The 16,645-nt window shown below is 35.1% G+C and overlaps 1 long non-coding RNA gene across 1 annotated transcript in view; it reads right to left on the reverse strand.

Annotated features, from left to right (window-relative positions):
- Window positions 1-1,026: 1,026 nt before the first annotated feature.
- Window positions 1,027-16,645, reverse strand: part of LOC118610694 — a 29,088-nt gene continuing 13,469 nt past the window's right edge. Inside the window, exons 2-3 of the long non-coding RNA XR_004953889.1 lie at window positions 15,604-16,516; window positions 1,027-4,696 (exon numbers count right to left, since the gene is read on the reverse strand). This is a non-coding gene — a long non-coding RNA (uncharacterized LOC118610694). The remainder of the gene's footprint in view (window positions 4,697-15,603; window positions 16,517-16,645) is intronic.

Raw genomic sequence — 16,645 nt, forward strand, 5'->3', positions numbered from 1 at the left:
AGAAATGAACTGTTGACATGCATTATAACATGGTCAATCTCATAGGCATTATGCTGAAGAAAAGCAGCCAGTCTCAAAACCGTGCATACTGTATGATTTCATTGATATGGCATTCTCGAAGAGATAGGACTTTCATGATAAAAATCAAATCAGTTATCGTCAGGGGTGGTGGTAAGGAAGTGTGACTACAAAAGGATGGCACAAGGGTAATTTGAGTGAGCGTGATGAAATCGTATGTAGATGGTGATGGTGGTCGCACAAATCTGTATATGCAATATAGTCCTTAGAACTGCACACCCAAACAAAGTCAATTTTACTCTATGTTAATTTAAAAATTAAAATTTTAAATTAATGTCAGTGCAATCTCTGAGATCACCTTTGGTTTTGATAACTTTCTTCCCCCAAATTCCCTTTGTACTCAAGCAGCCTCTCAGCTGGTCATTTGTCTGGTGGAATTAATCTAAAGTTTAACTCCAAAGTGGACTGATGCTTGGTAGCTCCAACTCTATAGGGCTGCTGTCATCTCCCATTAACTTTTATCACAGGATATTACAACTATGAGGCATTCCAGAGGAATCCTTGAGCTCCATCATAGAAAATCATAGGAAACTTCTTTTTTTGTTTCCTGGTCCATTGGCAGGAGAAGCCCAAAAGACCAAATGGCAGTCTCAATGTCTCAACTCCCAGTTCATTTGTCTCCCTGGTGGAATATTTCTCCACTGAATACTAAGACCTTCAATCTAGCAGGGTCTAAAGTAAGAGACTTGGGAAGGAAATTTTTGTGCTTTAGTCATTCAGTGTGATAGTGAGAAATACCATCCCTGTGTCACTCCTGTTTCTAAGTGTTTCTGGTTTGGGAATAAACAGCATCATATATTAGGTACTAGTTCAGACACTACTCCAGAGTCAAAAGATATTATTTCCCATCTGATAGAGTAAATCCATTCCGTATATTATTGCTACGCCATAATCTTCTGTGTAAAGCTTTTGTAGCATACCAGAGAATCCCAAGAACACTGACCTTAATTATTTTGCTGTGAAATGAGTTCCTTTATTAAAAGCAATATTATGTGAGAAAACATGATGTAAATAAGACATTAAAGCAACAGAAGCAGCATGGTTGTTCCAGTGAGGACAAAACACTGTTCACTCTGTAACACAATATAATCGACACAATATAATCGACCAGGAGGTAGGATGGCCCCCTCACTATATCATATAATATAATCGACACAATATAATCGACCAGGAGGTAGGATGGCCCCCTCACTATATCATATAATACTAAGAGCTCATTACTGGTTTCTGCTGCTGGCAGATTGGGCATCCAGTCATGGTAGGAGAGCCAGGTCAGCCTGTGAGCGAGGCAATCAATTTTTTATTGAGGCATGTGTAATCTGCACATGATGGACCATTGTTTATGAGTTCATTGACACAGTTAGGTCACTGGGGAAAGAAGGTGACTGACATCAATAGAGTAAGTCATCTGGTTCACCTGAAAATTCACATAGGAAATGAATACTTCCACGTGCTGGGTCTGTTTCAAGAGATTCACTCACATAATTCTTCCCCAATCCTCCTTATTGGCAAAGTTCTAATCGTGTTCCTTCCAACTTTTTCACCATATAGCCAAAACTTTAGCTACTACCCGTGAATTAGTATAGATCTGACATCATGTCACCTTCTTTCAGGCCAAGTTCACCAAACAGTTGCACTTGTTGGAAGGGCTGCCTTCTCCATTGTCCTCCACGGCCACTCTTGATTTATTTGCTAATCAATATAAAAGCAACAAGATGGTCCTTGAGTTTTTTCTTAACATACAATTCTCTAAGGCCAGAAGGCATGAACTAAAATTCAAAGAAAAATTAAACCACTTGGAAACAGAATATTATGCTGAATGAGATAGCAAATGTCAACACAATTTTTCCTATGAGACACATTGTTCAAAGAATGCATTGCAATAAAAAGCTAGTTTGTGAACCACATACCCAATATTTGCATGCTTATTAACTAATATTGACATTACTTGGAAAAGGAGCATTACTGGCTATTAAAACTGAGCCATCAGAAATCCTGTAACCAGACAATTCTTTTACCACTTTATCAACTTCCCTATTTTAAAAGAAATTCAAGTATGATTGGTATGCACAGATTCTGCAAAACCATTTACTCAGACAACTCAGATAAGAGCAGTGAAGGAAATAAATTTTAGCCCTTAAAGGTCAGGGGTATGCAATTCTTAGTGTGAGATGCTTCAGTCAAATAATTTGAAAGAAAAAACTAGGTGACTAAATGCAGTGTTTTAAAATGGTTTTAAATGTTAAGCACTGTAAAGAAGTCAACAGCTGCAGAACCACAGAAGCTCAGAAAAGTACTGGCCTTTAAAAATCATTGAGCCAAATCTCATCTCAAATCTATGAATCCTCTCTGCAACTCTCCCTCAAATGACTTTTCAGACTTTAAAAGGGGGGGGGGGGAAACTTCAGGAACTGAGAAATTTCAACCCTTCTACCTTTGGACAACTCTCACTGTAAGAAAGTCTTTCTTCAGAGAAGCAAAAACCTATCTCATTGTCATTCTAACTCTAGGGCCCAAACAGGACAAGCCTCGTTCTTCTAATGATGACTCTTCAGGTAGCTTCCTCCTATCTTAATCTTTTTTCTAGGAGAAATATCCCCAGTTTCTTACATCATTTTTCACATAGATTAATTATATGTTCACCTAGATTTTCCAATATTCCTTTTAAAATTATACATTTGAACTGAAATAATAGCATACATTTATTTAGTCTATAATTGAGTAGAAGTATAATTTCTATAGTTCTACAGAAAGGCTATAAATTCTATTTTTGCAATATAATGTTCCTGGTGGAATTTCTGGAAGTTACACTAATGTTCACTGCAATTGCTAACATTTATTAGGAGTTTTCTATGTGCCAAGCACCTCAAAGAAGGCTTCACATGCATTATCTCATTTAATTCTCAGGGCACCCACCGATGTGGTAGATACTCTTTTTATCCCATCTTCAAATGAGAAAATGAAGTTTAGAAAGAATAAGTACCTTATCCAAGGTCAAATACCCCATCAGTGACAGAATTTGGATATTCTATCCCAGGATTTCAAGAAAAGAAGTAGTTAACACCTACGGAGCACTTAACTGTTTGCCAGAACTGTGCAGAGCCCTTACCTCAAACTGTTAAGTAGCTAGTATTATTATTCCTATTTTATACATAGAAAAATCGAGGTTCTAAAAGGTATAACAAAATGGTTAGCAATTAAAAACTAGCCTATCCAAGCATGTTATTTTACATACCCAGGTTCAGAATTTTATATTTACCCCTTATAAAATTAATTTTACTGGATTTGGTCCATCACTCTGTCTGTTAGAGACAGTGATTTGATCATCTAAAGTATCACCCCTGCTACTTTTTTATTACTGCTAATCTTATTTTTAAAAAAAGAAAAAGGCTTCCATGTGTTCAAGTTACCAACAAATTACACTGCATAGAAGAAGGCCTAGGAAAGTGTCATCCACAAGCCACTAGAAGGCCCTCTCCGGACATCAGTTCAGTCGTCAGACTTTATCAGCACAGTTATTCAATCTCTAATACACTGCCTAATCCAGGCCATATTTCTCCATTTTGTCTATAAAAATACAATGAGTTTAAGTGTCCTACTGAAATACAGAATTGTCATCCCAGCTCAAACCAATTAACCCTTTCAAAAAAGAATATCGTATTAGTGTGAATTTAGAAATAGTAAACTCATCTTGGATCTTAGTGATTACTATTTCTGCTTCTAAATATTTATTGTTTTCAGAAACAAAACACTAAATTAGACTTATGTTAAGTTGTTTCATTACTCTGATACTATATTTTTATTCATATAATTGGATATAGCACATTCTGTACCATTAAAATTAAATTCAGGTTCCAGTGTCTTCCCACTCAGTCTCTGAGTTGATTTTGAGTCTTCTGAATTGATTTTGGTTAGGCAGCATAACAACATGTTGCTTTTTATAATCCATGCTTGTGACCTTTACCTCTTGGGCATCTTTAAGATTAACAGTATAATTTTAGGGTTTTGTTTGCGTTTAGGGTTTTGTTTCACTCTTTCCTTAATTAAATTACCATCACTATAAGTGAATTATATTGAAAGTCATCCTTTTGAGAGAGAGATGCTTTGGCAACTGAGTAATAATCCTATAAGACCATAAATCTGTTATACAATATTTCCTGGCTTTCAAATGCCATAACGTATTCAGTAGATTTGGCAGTTTGCTACCACCTTTGATTTCATTCGATGACATTTAACTGTTCTTCTTTATATAAAATAATGTTTCTTTTCAGTTCTGCATTGCAGTGTTACCTCTTTTTAAAATATTTAAGGCAACATGAGAGACTTAAAATATAAACATCTGAATGCTACCTCATGACTGCATTATTACTCACAAAGATGATGACTATTAAGAAGCATAAAAACTGGAGCATGTTTGTCTTTTAACAAGGCTTTTTAGGAAACATTCAAATTTCAAGTAAGTCAAAATGTGAAAAATATGTAACTGTGATAATCAAAGAAAACAATAGTTATGATTATTACTGAGGCATTTAGGTTACAAATTGTTACCATATTTCAAAGCAGTACAAAATTGGGAATTTTCAACACTATTTTCTGTCCTTCATTCCCCTTCTACAACCTATAAAAGAAGATAAAATTGTTTGATTAGAAAGGAATAAAAGTCATACATCTTGTCCAATATCATGAAATGCTTTGTTTAAGATACTCCATATTTTTAACTGAATCCCAAATTTCCCAACATGTTTTTGTAAATCTGATGTTCTGTCACAATTAGTTATTTTTTAAATATATCTGTAGAGCTAGCTATTACCCCTATGAGAGATACAAAAGGTCACTTTCCTTTTCTAAAACACAGAATTATTCAACAGAGCTTAATAACTGTACTGCTAATGTAATTCTTACTATACCTCTGAGAGAAAATGCTCCTTGAGAAAGATTTGGACCCAGTTTCATTTGTAATGTTAATGTATTTTGCTTAAGAAAGCCTCAGCTGTGTCATTTCCCCACATGCTGGCCAGACCTAATGAGGTTTTGGTCCTAGAGTGAAGAAAGACACACGCTCATTTTTCATCTCAGTTCAGAAATAAAAATTACCTTAGCCATTTATAGTATGCCTATTAGTGTCCCTTTGATAATTTTCTAATTCTTGGCATTTATAAAGTAGACCTTGAATTTTGATACCACAAATCCTGATGAACATTTAATGATTCCTTTTCTTATTAACAAAATGAGGTGGCCTAAGAAATTTATAAAGATGCACTGTTCAACTAATATCATAATCTAAAAGTAAGAGAAAATGAACAAAACTATTTGAGCAAGAACCTGCCTGGTTATTTCTCTTTAAAGTTCCTAAATAGTGTGTCCATTGGGTTCTAATTCAGGCTTGAATCTTACTCATGGAAGGAAATACCAAGATGTGGTTTCGAACCTATTCAGAAAATAAATAATTTTTTTCTGAGCAATGGAAGAAAGTAATTATGTAAACAACATCAAGCTATCATCAGAAAGTAAAGTTATTTAAATCAGAAAGTGTTTTACTTGTTTCACGTTCCCATACTTTATCCCATTCTCACTTACCCGTTTATAATTACTAGAGTTTAAATCATGATTCTACTATCAGCCCTTAAATGACATAATTTAAGCAGCATGAAACTGAGAGGTTTATGCATCTATTGATAACTCAGTCCCCCTACTAATTTAAGTTTAAAGTGCTTAACCTAGAATTCATGGCCCTGTATACTCAGGCCTTAGCTTGGCTTTCCATTCTTATCATTAACTATTTCCTCACAGGCCAGTCAAATATAGTTTGTTTGTTTTTTTTTTTTTTTAACCTCTACATTTTGTTCTTACTCTTTGTTTCCTACCTGGAATAAACTTGCACTCATCCCCCTCTGTCTAACCTATTGATTGAGATAAAATAGCACCTTCTTTACAATGATTTACTTAGTTCTTCAATTGGGTATGAGTATTTAGTTTGTTCAATTCTTATTGAATGTATCATAGAAATCCAGAGAGATAAGCTGAACTTTGTTTTGAATCTGGCTTTCACTTTGAGGACATTTATCCATGAGGGTGAAATTTAACTTCTGTACTCACAGGTAATAGGAGATAAACCCTGGGAGGCACCTGGCCAAGATGAGGACTCTAATAGAAGATGCCTTAATAAATCGAGTATCCCAAAGGCCTAAATCCTCAAAATATCTGTGAACTAAAAATAAATCATTGGGACAGCAAGGAAAATTGCTTATTATAAAATGTGGCACTGGGTAGAAGGAAACATAAAATCACCCTTTGGACTTCATAGTCACACACGCCATGGCCCTCACCTGAGCTTGTAGCCCAATCTTACTCTATCTAGAGATATCCAAAAAGACCTCAGGCAAGAAAATTTAATTTCAGGTGTTTCTGTGTTTGGCAGAAGCAAATACAAATAGTCACTAGAGGTATAAATTGCCAACACAGGGCTTAAAAATTTCCGAACAGATAAAATTCAAAAAAATATGAACTTATAGTTGAAATTCACAAAATGCATGAAGAAACAAGCCCCCTAGAGTGAGAGGTAGTAGAAACGACAGCAAAGTTAGATAGGCAAAGACTTCAGATGTTGAGATTAGAAAACAAAAAAATATATATAGTAAATTTAAAAATTTAAAGGGCCCTGAATATACAAGAAAGAAATAACAGAATATTTTAGAAGAACAAAATTGGTTTGAGAGCGAGAAGGAGAGAGAGAGCAGAAAGGAGAGAGGAAGGAAGGCAGAAAGAAAGGAAGGAAGAATGGAAAGAAGGAGGAGGGAGGAACTACATAATACATTTAGATATTAAAAATATAATAACTGGAATTAAAAATTCAATTGATTCTCCTTTCCCTTTCCCTTTCCCTTGATCTAGGCCAATGATTAGGTTTTGATTTTTTTAATTAGTAAAACTTCTTCACCTGATAGAGTATCTACAAAAACAGCTACCACTAAATATCATCCTTAATAATAAAAACATTCTTGAGATCAGGAAAGTGGCCAGAAAGTCCACTGTTTTCAACTTGGTACTGGAGTCTAGTCAGTACCAAAGGGAAATAAAAGGAAATAAGCAGTAGGAAGAATAGAGGGAAAGGAATTAAAATATTATTTTCAAGTGATACACTTTGTTATGAATATCTAACAATACCTATAATTTCTAGAATAAGAAAAGCATTCATTAAATTTTCACAGTATAAAATTGATATGTAAAAATTATTGCATTTTATAAAGGAACAATACACAGTTAGAAAATGAAACTTTCTAAACTAAAATAAAAACATATGGAATACCTAGAAATAAATGTAATAAATATATGCAAAACCATCATGGACAAAAATATAAAACCATACTGAAATATCTTAAAGAAGACCTAAACAATCAAGAGCTATACCATGATCATGAACTAAAAGATTCGATATCATAAAGATATCTGTTCTTTAATTGTTATTTAAGTTCAATGCATTGCCAATAAAAATCCCATCAGGTGTGTGTAAATTAACATGTTGAGTCTAAAATTAAAATTTAGGTTCAAGGTTCAAGACACTATTGAAGGAGATAATAAAAAAGGATGGAGAATTTGCTCTACTAGATAATAAGATTTCTTATAAAATTGAAGAAATTAAAATTGACACAGATTGGTGATTAGAAACTTTAACTAGATAGAATAAAAAGCTTAGAAACAAACTCATACATTTAGTACTTAATATATGGCCAAAATGTTATTAAAAATTTGTGAGAAATAAATGGACTTCTCAATAGTTGATGATGGAACAATTCAGTAACCATACAGGGAAAATATGATATTGTATCTTAAATACATAAATATCCGATACCATAAATAATAAATAATTGCAATTGAATTAAATATCTATATGTGACTATTAAACTGTAATTAGAATACAACATAGGAAAATATTTTCATGACCTCACTGTACAGAAAATTTTCTTAAATAAAATATGCAAACATAAAGGAAATAATTGATAAAATTGAATACATAAATATTAAGAACTTCTGTTGCCCAAAAGACATTGTAAAAATATTAAAAACAAACAAAAAGACACAATCTGGAAGAAGATATTCCTGGAAGAAGGATTTGTATCCAGAATATAACAGGAATTCCTATGAAACAATAAGAATGGAGAAACCAACAAAATTCATTTAAAATTCCCTCCAACTTCCTTAATCTCTGCCTCAGTGTCCAACAGTCACATCAATTTTAATAAATTTAACATTAAAATAATCTTGATTTTTCTAAAATCAGAGTTATCCAAGCTCAAAACTTAGAGTCACACTTGTCACTTCCCTTACTTTGCTTTCCATTTTCAATTATTCACTAAAAGTTTTCCCACTTTTTTGTCTCTTCCATCACTATGCCTCTTTTATAATTCAGAACCTCATTTTCTTGAACTTGCGATAAACTTCTAACCGGTCTCCCTGACTCAAAGTTCTCTTTTATACCTTTCCTGCTTCCTGCTTACCAGGTCTAGATTAATCTACCTCAGCCACACATTATTTTTCAATAAAAACAAATTTAATCATAATCATGTAACAAAATGTTGTTGAATCTGACCTAAGAATGGACAGTGGCTGTTTGAGTATACAAGTCATGAACTTTATATATGAAAGAATTAGCACCCCAATGTGGCAGAGAATGTACGAATTCTAATCGGTTAGCCATATGAAAAAAAATAAAATTATATTCCTAAAGCACACCATACATATTAAGAAAATCATGTATTAAAAAAAAGAAACATTTTCAAAGGAGAGATAAGAGACTATCTTTACAACCTTAGGTTAGGAAGAGTTTTTATAGTAAGATGCAAGAACAAATTATATAAGAAAACATGATGGACTTGACTACATTAAAATTTAATACTTACATTTACAAAACAAATTCATTTTTTAAATGAAAGAAAAATTATAAAATGAAAGAAAAGATTTACATCACAAACTTCTGTCAAATGATTACTATCCAGAAGATATGTTTAAAAAGCGGGAAAGAAAACCCATGTCCAAATTAATAATAAAAAGATAAATAACCCAATGGGAAATGTGCAAAGGTCCCAGAAAGTAACAGAAGTGGAAACATGAATTACCAAAAAACATAAGAAATGATGTTTAATGTCATTAGTACTCAGGGGCATATAAATTAAAACTACATTGAGCTTAAAACTGGCAAGAGTTAAAAAGTAACAATGAGTGTAAGATGTGGTTATGGAGCAAACAAAAACTTTTAGATGATTATTGAGCGTGCAAATTGGTATAATATTCACCCTGGAAAAACACTATGAAGTTAACTGATGCACTTACTCTATGACCCAGCAATTATACTCCCAAGAATATGTCTCCTACAGAAACACTTGCATATGTGCAGCAGGATACTTGTAAAAATGTTCACAGCAGTATTTGTTACAGCAAAAAACAACCAACAGTCCAAGTATCTGTCAGCAATACAAAGGTTAAACAAACTGTGGGATATACATACAGTGGAATGTCATGAACAACACCAAAATTAAAGAATTATAGCTACATGAAACAATCTGGATGAATCCCGAGAACATAATATTAAACAAAAAAGCATGCCATAGAAAATACATATGATTCCATTCATATAATGAAGCACAAAAACACATACTCCCTACATAAATTTTGTTCATTTATCAATATTGTTGGTTCTTCACAATCTCAAGGCAAGCAATCTATTTAGCTAGAAATTCGAAAATAATTTTAGTACATTATGACTTTCCTGGGAGTCATTCAAAGAGCTTTCATAAATTCTTTTCCAGAAACTGATGAGATATAAATGAGAAAGAAACAGAAAAAAAAAAAAAAAAATGAGAGCGTGAACGCCAGAGTGACAGGTACACATATTTTTCTCTGATACCCAAATCAATACATTTCAACATTTCAATATTTCACCTTTCTTCCTTTTACCTTTTTTGCAGATTTCAAGTAAGCTATCTTTTATTCAACTTCACATGGCTTTATAAAATGCTCAAAGTATCAATCACAGAATACAGTAATTAGTTATATTCATGTGAGCATTATAATGTAAAGCAACAAACCATATCCAAAGACCTGATTTTTAGTTCCAGTTCCACAACTGGTCGGTTAGTCATGTGTCCTTCATCAAATCTTTCAGCTTCACTGAGCTTCAGTTTTTTCTTCTGTTAAAATGGGGATAATTATGCCTGCCTCAGAGCATCCTCATAAAAGTTAAAATAATAAACCTATTTTTTAGAAGTGCTTGTGTGGTGCCCAACATATAATCAGCACTCAACAAATTGTACCCTTCTACAATTATTGTGCTACTTGATCATCTGAATCATTTAAAAACAAGAATGGAAAATTGGACCTCAGAAGGCAAGTAGCTACTTAATTTGCTTTCACTCCATAGTTATGAGGTCACCAAGTCTGTTGAAAATATATTTATAATATATTTATAATATAATCTGTTGCAACAAAAAGGAGGTCATGGTCATTCTAACTTACATTTTCTTTTCTTTAGCTAGCGGGACTATACATTCAATAATCATGTTAGTTCATTTCCCTACCTGATTTTATAAAGCAGCCCTTGCCAATTGGATAATCGTCATGTCCTATCACTTGTCACCTGTTCTTTTATATAGTTTTCTCATGATCCAGATCCCAAGTACTAATTCTATCCTCCTTTAGATTGCCACTGACTGCTTAACATACAGTATCCTTTTTTATGCTTATGCCAAGAATGAACCTGTTAGACCCAATTTCCTACACTACTTAGGCCCACCCTCTTCTGCTGCTTAAGCTGTTAAACACGGAGGATTGTCGGCAGTCACTGCCATAGATCTGGGCACCTAGAATTTGAACCCAGAAAACGTTATCTGATACCTACACCATAATTTATACATTATTTCTAGAGCTTAAATGTGCCCCTAATTTCTAAACAACTAACTCACAATGGTGCTTTAAACAAAACCTATTACTAAATGATTTCCTTTAATCCATTTTCTATATCCATACATGAGAATTTTTTACTCTCTCTTTTTACTTTTGCAGTGCCTAATATAATGATATGTGCCAAGATAACCATTAAAAAATATAGTTGGCTGGCAGGTTCTTATTAAAGAATATGGCAGAAACAATTGAAGGTTACATTTTCCCACCTTAGCGACTAGGTCAGGCCATGAACTAGTTTTGGCCAATGAAATATGAGTAGTTATATACCTCTTTCTGGCCTGACCCCTAAAACATCCCACATAGTCCTCAACACTCTGACAGTCAGCTGGCCAAATGGAGGGCACCCACCACTGAGGAATCTGGGAGAAATGGAGAATGGGTATGAACACAAGGCTCATGCCGTGTGATGTGCTGTGAGTAACAAAGCCTCAGTCTCAGACTCAGGAGTCTCATGTCAGCATCTATGAAACTATAACAGGCTAACTTGTTAGCTTAAAATCTCAGACCCTAGGCAGTCCTTAACAATATAATGTAAAAGTCCGCTCCAGAGAGGAGGTGGACAGGGAAAGCCCACAACCTCACTGTTCAGGGAGAGTGTAAGAAAGAGAAATGACAAGGAAATAGAGAAATACGATCAAGTGACTATGCCCCCTCATCTCTCTCTCAGAGTGGAATTCCTAGACAGAGTTAGGAGTATGAAGACCATGTAGAAATATTCAGATGTGTAACAGGGGATCCCAAGAATATCAACTGGGAGGCAGGAGAAGCTAATGGCATACTTCCCTAAGGTAGTGGGTGCTGCAGTGTGGCCTCCCAGTTCCTCCCATCTTTAAGATACAGCACTCATTTCCCCAGCTGATGGGTGTGTTCATGTCTGACAGTTCACAGCAAAATATTTCTTAAGAGACTGCTCTCAGCTAAAGGGTCTCATTGCCCAAGGGAATTCCACCTCCAGGGGTGGGGAGCAAATCTCATCCAGTGACTGGTCAATGCAGGGTTATACATGCCTAGAACCCTTGCCTTAATTTGGGACAACATTTCAGCTTCAGAGTTTCTCCATGGGGTCAGCTCAGCCTTTGCTTCATTCCATCACAGTTCAATCCTGCTTTTATCATTCCCCCACAAGCACAGACTCTGGGAGCCCTTCTCAAACTTCTACATGCAAATCTGCATCTCAAATTCTGTCTCCTGGTAATCGTATCAGCAATATCCAAGGATGGCTTCGAAGGCTTAATGCCCCTTGATAAGAGTGCCACATACAGCCTCATTCAGCATGCTGCAGAAGCGGTAATGCTCCATTGGTGAAGGCATGAGCCTGAAGCAGCACTCCTATCCACCTATTGCCCACACAACGGATGCAAGGGACCCAGAGGTTTCTGAATGCCCTGGTAAAAGGGATCTGAGAGAGCTGAAAGACTAGCAAAAGCCTAGAGTTGGGACTGTGAGGTCTCAGTACGTGAAGATTTCACCTCTAGAAATATATATGTGAGACCAAGATCTATACCAGCATAAGTCCAAAACCATGCAGACATTTCAATGGACACTAGTCTAGGAAAAAAATCATAATAGTTCATCTACAGCAGCAACCAGCTAAAATCCAGAGGCCCTATATCCTCCTATGATAATATGGCCACATAAGCCCCATCTCCAAATACACTCAGATACTATTTTGGATAGGTATAGAGCTGGGGAAATAAATTTAAAACCTAACAATCTGAGTCATTCAGAAGAGAATATTTAAGCCATGAGATATTGTATACTTGCAGATTTAAAGTTTATGTCTCATTCCTTCTTCCTCCACTTCTGGTATCAGAAGGTATAGGAAACTTTAAGGCTATATTTCATTGGCACACTATATTAGTAAATTTGCAACCTTTGGTAAATATAGTTCCATAACAATTCCATAAGAAAAATTTTGGGTTTTGACCCCTAATATCTGTGAATGGTAGTATAGCTACAAACACCTAAAACCTACATGGGAAGTTTGAAAGTCTTCTGATCCAATAATATGAATTTTAAATTGATGAGACTGTTAAATACTTGAGAGTGGCAACTGAACTTTGCTTATCCTTGAATCCCCCTCATGACGAGCATACTATGTAATGGGTAAATATTTGAATACAATTTACTCAGTCTATTACTAATCACTTTGGAACTTACAGTTCCACTCTGTGTCTTTAAGTCTTGATTTTCAAAACATTTTAATGTGAAAATATCCCTAGAAGGGTCATTTCTTTAGCTCTTATTTTGAAATTCCTTATCAGAATTAATCCAAGACTTAGAGTAAAAAGAGGAGAGTAGAATTATGGGAAAGAAGAAATAGGACTAGAGGGGAAAAAACTGACAGGCCAAACAAATTGCTTCACAATTTTGTCTTGGGCCAGTCCTGAGCAAGAATAATAATTTTACTCCTGAAAGGTATTTTATACTAACTATAACAGCTAAAGCAGTAAAATTAGTATTATTGAGAACTAGCAAAAGGAAAACAGTATCTCCCCAATGATTCTGTCCTATTTCAAACATTACCCACTCTTTTAAGTATTTTTAGTAAGCAGAATGATGCACCCCACCACAAGGATGCCCATGTCCTAATCTCCAGAACCTGTGAACAGTACCTTACATGCCATAAGATACTCTGCACCTGTGATTAAGTTAAGGATCCTGACCTGGGAAACTACCATGGATTATCCAGGGTGCGCCCAATGTGAGAGAGGTAAAGTGTCAGTGTCAGAGTGATGCGATGTAAGAAAGACTGGACAGGCCATTGCTGGCTTTGAACATGGAAGGGGGCTGTGAGAGAACCCTAGAAACTAGGAACAAACAAACAAACAAACAAACAAACAAACAAGAAAACAGGTGCTCCCCCAGGACCTCTAGAGAAGAACACCACCCTGCCAACGCCTTGATTTTAGTCTAGTGAGAACCATTTTGGACTTCTGACCTCCAGAACTAGAAGGTAATGGGCTTGTGTTGTTTTAAGCCACTAAATTTAAGGTAATTAAGGTACTAAATTTAAGCCACTAAATTTAAGGTAATTTGTTTCAGCAGCAAAAACCTTCACTGAAGGTTTTTTAAGAAAACATAATCTTAGGGGAGAGAAACAAGGCTGAAGTCAGCAGTTTATCTGTTTAATCACTTGAGCAGAGGTCTTCAGACTGACATATTATCATTTGCTCCTCCATCAGGAACAAATCTGTCCAAGAAGCCATGGTGGAGTGCCACAGGAAAGACAAGAAGCACTGAAATGGAGAAAGGTCTTAGGGACTTTCTGTATTTTTCACCTGAAAGGTTTTAAAAATGTGAATGGCGAAAAAGGAATACTGCAGTATATAGTCTCGTGGGATAGTTAGAAAGATCAGTCATCTCAAAACAACTTCATCTCCAGGACGAATTTGATAATTTAGGAAATAATGACTTGTCCTAGATATACTTCTTGATTTTTAGAAATACATGGAATCTTACATTTCATAAAAAAAAGAGAGGCACGTGACAGTCATTGACTATTCTATAAATATTACATTTGAGGCTAAGCTAGAAAAATCAAAAATAATAAATGCATCATTTTTCCTCTGTATTTATTTAGCATTTTTCAATTAAAATTAAAGCTGGGAAAGAAACCAAATTGTTAACAATAGTTGTCTTTAGGTAGTTGGTCTAGAGTTATTTTTTCTTTCTACATTTTTTATATTTTTCCAATTTTATTTAATGAATGTGTACCACTTTTAAATTTGACAAATCAGTACACCTTAAGAAATTAGTGAAGAAAGAGGTTTCTTTTAATATAGTGAATGTTAACAATTGGAAAGATGAAGTTACTTCTTAATCAATCACCAGGAGGCAACTTCACATTGTATCAGTGACCTGTAAAAGTTCTTTGTAATAATTATACTTTTTAAAATATACCTGTGAAAATGGAGATAAAGTAGGGTACCTTCTTTAGGAGACAGAACTCTAACTCAAATTGGCCCTACAAAAAGTAGAATTCATTAGTTCATGCAAATCGGTCAATATGTATACATCAGGTATACCTGTATTCAGTTATTCAGGGGCAGGGAAATATGGTGAAAAGTTCTTTCTCATTGTTCTGCCTATTGTTGAGTTCAGGTACCTGTCTTTTATGTTTAATAGTCGGCCTGTGACCACATTAAATGGATCTCCAATCTTTGTTCCAGTTACTTCCTCTTTCACCTATGCTCAAACAAAATATATACCCACTAGACCCTCAGGATAGTTTAGGGAAATTCTTATACAATGGTTCAAATGAAATATGCCAATTGTAGAGGACTTGGAAGTGAAGATATGGGATTGGTCACAGAACCTCCAATGTAACTATTTCATTCCTTTGCATCACTCGGAAGAGAGAGCCCTCCTCCCCACCTGAGGTTTCTGGAGAAAGGAGGCCAAGCACAGGGCTCTGCCCTCCTGTGCTCTCTCCCTTCTCTACGCCAATTCCTATAATTCTCTCCTCTTTTACCCCTTCACCCTACTTGTGTCAGCACTTCCCTCCATATTCTGAAAAGGTGCTTCCCTTCCCTCCTTACAAACTTTAATATAGCAGCTTTTCTCTACCTGGGTTTGCTGGCTTTGCAAGGGAAGAAGTGAACATAGGTCTCAGAGTCTGTTGGTTCCCTTAGAAGTAGAGATAGAAAGAGATGTGAACTTTAGCTCTGTAGGTAGAAAAGAAAATTAAGAGAGATCAGGATCTAAAATTGAGGAATCATTATAATAATTGCTAACCTTTATATAGTACTTACTATATGACAGGCACTGCTGCATGTTACAAATATTAGTCCACTTAACCCACACAAAAAGCTCACCATGAACCCTGAGTCTCCTACTTAACTATGGGATAGGCATGAGATTCTTCACCTTGCTGAAGTTTGGCTTAAAATGGGGATAACAGAAATATCTACCCATGGCTCATGGGATTATTGTGAGATAAAGTAAAAATATATATAAAGCATTTGTCTGGCACAATGTTAGCACAACATAAATCATTATCATCACAAAAGAAATTATCAGACACAACTTACACATCAGCTGATTAATTTTCTTTCTAAATCCCTGCTTATGCCACATGAATAATTCTTGTAACTCTCCATCATTTCCCCACATTTCTCTTAGAGTTTTGGTTCTCCCAACAGGGAAGATTATAAGAGAAAAGGGTCTTCTTGGAAACTTGGTAGCATTAAACTTACCCTTGAACTGCCTCTGATTCTGATTTTCTTTGCAATCCAATCCAAGGGATATTTTCCTTGCATCACAACTTCTCTCCAATCTTTAATTTTTTTACTGAGTTCTTCCCTGTACCCCAAAGACCTAAAAGTTTGAAACTCGAAAGACAGGGAGATTCCTTTGGCTCTGCTCTGCACTCTTTCCCTCTGAAGCTAGGAGCACAAGATAGTGCCCATTGGTACTCGAAGTGTGGTCCTCAGACCAGCAGCACTGGCATCACCTGGGTGCTTGTTAGACATGTACGGCTCTAAAAAAAAAAAAAAAAAAAATCTATGAAATAAAGCAATATGCACTGAAGACTCTGAAAACAATTAACCATGAACAATTAAAGCTGAATATTGACATGAGGGTAAAAAAGTTGTTTTGAATAATATCT

Source organism: Rousettus aegyptiacus, unplaced genomic scaffold (genome assembly GCF_014176215.1).
Source record: "Rousettus aegyptiacus isolate mRouAeg1 unplaced genomic scaffold, mRouAeg1.p scaffold_m13_p_13, whole genome shotgun sequence".
Lineage (NCBI taxonomy): Eukaryota > Metazoa > Chordata > Mammalia > Chiroptera > Pteropodidae > Rousettus > Rousettus aegyptiacus.